The sequence below is a fragment of the Salvelinus namaycush genome, chromosome 42 (assembly GCF_016432855.1).
Source record: "Salvelinus namaycush isolate Seneca chromosome 42, SaNama_1.0, whole genome shotgun sequence".
In the NCBI taxonomy this organism is placed as follows: Eukaryota; Metazoa; Chordata; class Actinopteri; order Salmoniformes; family Salmonidae; genus Salvelinus; species Salvelinus namaycush.
This window is the reverse complement of record NC_052348.1, coordinates 3,584,945-3,589,509: the sequence shown is the minus strand read 5'-3', so window position 1 is coordinate 3,589,509 and position 4,565 is coordinate 3,584,945.

The following is a 4,565-nucleotide window of genomic DNA, read 5'->3' as shown; positions in this document are numbered from 1 at the left end:
TTGCCTACCATATGAGTTCGGTTATCCTCACAGACATCATTCAAACAGTTTTAGAAACTTCAGAGTGTTTTATATCCAAAAGTAATAATAATATGCATATATTAGCATCTGGGACAGAGTAGGAGGCAGTTCACTATGGGCACGCAATTCATCCAAAAGTGAAAATGCTGCCCACTATCACAAAGAAGTTAAGGAAAAGCACCTTTAGTAAATCCGCTTTCTCTGTGAGAGCTTCCCATGTCTGAAATACACTGCCATCAGACACACATAACTGCACCACATATCACACTTTCACAAAATGCATGAAGACATGGCTAAAGGTCAATCAGATTTGTGAACATAATCCCTAGCTGTGTATTGCCGCTTTCCATGTTGTCTGTAGATTGTGAGGTGTGGAAACACTTTGTTGCTTTTATGAATTTTGTCTTGCTGCTTTTTGTTCTATGTTGCTCTGTCTGTATGCTACGTCTTGCTTGTCCTATGTTGCTCTGTCTGTATGCTACGTCTTGCTTGTCCTATGTTGCTCTGCGTGTGCTCACTGCTCAATGATTGTCTATATTGTAATTGTTTTTAATAACCTGCCCAGGGACTGCGGTTGAAAATTAGCCGGCTGGCTAAAACCGTCACTTTTACTGAAACATTGATTAATGTGCACTGTCCCTGTGAAAATAAACTCAAACTTGATTCCGCAGCCCTGGCGCCAGGACGGCAAAGTGTTCCCATTTTATGTGTCTGAAGGTAGAACTCCGCCTACCCGGCATGACCAGAGAGCATATCGAGTGCACCTATAGGCCTACAGCTGGCAAATCGGATAGCTCAGATCACCGAATCTGCACAGTTTCCTTGAGCCATAGACTGTAAAAAGGAGCCTCGAACGCAAAGTAAAGTTGATACTGTGAGATGACAAAACTTTTAAAACCATGACGGGAGAGACTCAACAAATACAGCAAAGTGCTGCTGTTTGAGTAAGCTCACGTTGATGTTGTTATTCAGCACTGTCAACACTTTTATAAACCATAAAATGCACACTCTCCCTAATTCCACTCACACTACAACCAGCTGCAATGAATGAGCAGGGTTCTGATAAGCTTGCATTGTTGTTATTATTATTATTATTATTATAGGCTTGTCTTTTTTATATAGAGGAATATTTCACTTTCTCTGGTCATAAGAGTAACAACATGAATTGAAGCATGAGGCAGAAATAATGCAGTGCGACTTGAGTTTCGCCGTCAGCTGGAAGACTGTGTCCCCTTTTCTCAGCGGAGGGCGGGAGGGAGAGAGGAGGAAGGGTGAGATGCAGCCTCACCGCTACTCCCCTCCCTGCCCTCAGACTGACCAACCGATGCTATTGCCAGTGTCCAATACCTACAATTAAAATGGAAAGAGAAGAACAACGATGGCAGGGCAATTCAAACATAGCCAATATGCAGTGATAATGTACTGGGCCTATAGCCTACTGCACAAAGCTGTTTTTAGTTGGTTAATGTTGCATAGGCTTACGTTTTTGTCCTGTAAAAAAATAAATTATCTGTACTGTAGATCTCAGCTTGCATTTCTACTCAAAGAGATCTTGACTCAAAGGTTGGTGACCACCGCTTTAGCTAGATCTTAACTATACAAAACTCAAATGAATTTTACTACAATGATTCAGTAGATCTGGGGTCTCCAACAGGTCGATCGCAAGCTACCAGTAGCTCGTAGCCCACCTATGAGTAGCTCGCCAAACATTTCCCAAAGTACATGCAATTTTCACGTGTTCCGCCGCAAACTGTCATAAACAAATCTCACAAGTATCACACACTGCAAGCTCCCACCTATCTAGTCAACACAACATTTGACATTATCCCACCCCTGGTTAGCCACTATTGGCTTAAAAAGCCAAACCTAACACTATCTGCCAATTAATTTCCAGCAATATTGCCCCTTTTTGTCTGTGTGGTGCGGGCGTTTGTCTATCACTCCGTGTGTAGCCAGTAGTGATGAGTCGTTTGTTCACAAACTGCTCATTTTGAACGGCTCTTTTTGGTGAACGTCAAATCCCATATGTGAAAGATGTCCATTTGACTCTCTGATTTGCGTACTTTTACTATTGTTGTTTGAGCTCCAGACATCTCATCTGCAGATAAATTATAAAAACATTATCTGGTGATTGTTTCTGCGCTGAGGAATTACCATCTAGTGAGAAGAGAGCCTCATTGTTTTAGGCTTTAAATTAGAGATTGACCATTTATTCATGGTTTTAGTTCACTTTCTCAGCATCACTGAACCAAGAGCCGTTTGAGAGCCAAATGACCGGCTCTTTTAGGTGAATGGAGCCAAATGATCGGCTCTTTTAGGTGAATGGAGCCAAATGATCCTGCTCACAGAAAAGACTCGTAATGCCCATCACTAGCGGTCGATGTGATGACTGTCTTGTGGGTTGACAGCAATACTTCAATCGAAACCTTCTCAATTATGGTCAGAAAGATACATTCAACTCTATCTTTCATCGAATCAGATGGCATATTCTTTACAAAACCGTTTGATGTTGCCAATTATTTTAATGATTAATTCATTGGCAAAGTGGGCAAACTTAGGCAGGAAATGCCAACAACGAACAGTGAGAAATTGTATTCATGCTTATAAAAAAACTAATAATGAAAGAAAAGCAGTGCAAGTTTGGATTTTGTGAAGTTAGTGTGGGAGATGTGGGAAAATTATTGTTAACGATCAATAATGACAAACCTCCTGGCATTGACAACTTAGATGGAAAGCTACTGAGGATGGTAGCTGACTCTATAACCACTCCTATCTGTCATATCTTTAATCTGAGCCTAGAGGAATGTCTTTGTCCTCAGGCCTGGAGGGAAGCCAAAGTAATTCCGCTACCCAAGAGTGGTAAAGCGGCCTTTAATGGTTTTAACAGCAGACCTATAAACTTGCTGCCAGCTCTTAGCAAAATGTTGGGGAAAAATGTGTTTGACCAAATACAATGCTATTTCTCTTAACGAATTAACAACAGACTTTCAGCATGCTTATAGAGAAGGGCACTCAACATGTATTGCACAGACACAAACGACTGATGATTGGTTGAAATAAATTGATAATAATAAGATTGTGGGAGCAGAACTGTTAGATTTCAGTGCAGCCTTTGATATTATTGACCATAACCTGTTGTTGAAAAAACATACACTACCGTTCAAACGTTTGGGGTCACTTAGAAATGTACTTGTTTTTGAAAGAAAAGCAAAAAATGTGTCCATTAAAATATAATCAATTTGATCAGAAATACAGTGTAGACATTGTTAATGTTGTAAATGACTATTGTAGCTGGAAATGGCTAATTTTTAATGGAATATCTACATCGGGGTACAGAGCCCCATTATCAGCAACCATCATGCCTGTGTTCCAAAGGCAGGTTGTGTTAGCTAATCCAAGTTTATCATTTTAAAAGGCTAATTGATCATTAGAAAACCCTTTTGCAATTATGTTAGCACAGCTGAAAACTGTTGTTATGATTTAAAGAAGCAATAAAACTGGCCTACTTTAGACTAGTTAAGTATCTGGAGCATCAGCATTTGTGGGTTCGATTACAGGCTCAAAATGGCTAGAAGCAAAGCACTTTCTTCTGAAACTCGGCAGTCTATTCTTGTTCTGAGAAACGAAGGCTATTCCATGAGAGAAATTGCCAAGAAACTGAAGATCTCGTACAACGCTGTGTACTACTCCCTACACAGAACAGCACAAACTGTCTCTAATCAGAATAGAAAGAATGGGAGGCCCCGGTGCACAATGGAGCAAGAGGACAAGTACATTTGAGTGTCTAGTTTGAGAAACAGACGCCTCACAAGTCCTCAACTGGTAGCTTCATTAAATAGTACCCGTAAAACACCAGTCTCAACGTCAACAGTGAAGAGGCGACTACGGGATGCTGGCCTTCTAGGCAGAGTTGCAAAGAAAAAGCCATATCTCAGAATGGCCAATAAAAAGAAAAGATTAAGATGGGCAAAATAACACAGACACTGGACAGAGAAACTCTGCCTAGAAGGCCAGCATCATGACCCTCCAGCATGACAATGCCACCAGCCATACTGTTCGTTCTGTGTGTGATTTCCTGCAAGACAGGAATGTCAGTGTTCTGCCATGGCCAGCAAAGAGCCCGGATCTCAATCCCATTGGGCACGTCTGGGACCTGCTGTTCTATTTCTGACTTGTCAAAACTATAGTTTGTTAACAACAAATGTGTGGAGTGGTTGAAAAACTAATTTTAATCACTCCAACCTAAGTGTATGTAAACTTCCGACTTCAACTGTAAGAAATGCAAATAATGTCCTAAACTCTCTTTCGCTGTTTCTTTCAGGGCCAAAGGTCATGGTGAGGCAGAAGTAACGGTGACGAGGAACAAATCAACAACCTAAGAAGATTCTGAATCTGCGGGTTTTTGTGTGTGTCAGACTTCCAGTATGTGTGATGGCGTGAATGGCCTTTGGTCTAATTCTCGCCTCCCTCAGACATCCTTGTCGCCCTCATCTAACTCTCACCACCACCATTTCTGTACCATGAGAGGATCCGCCCAGTACTCG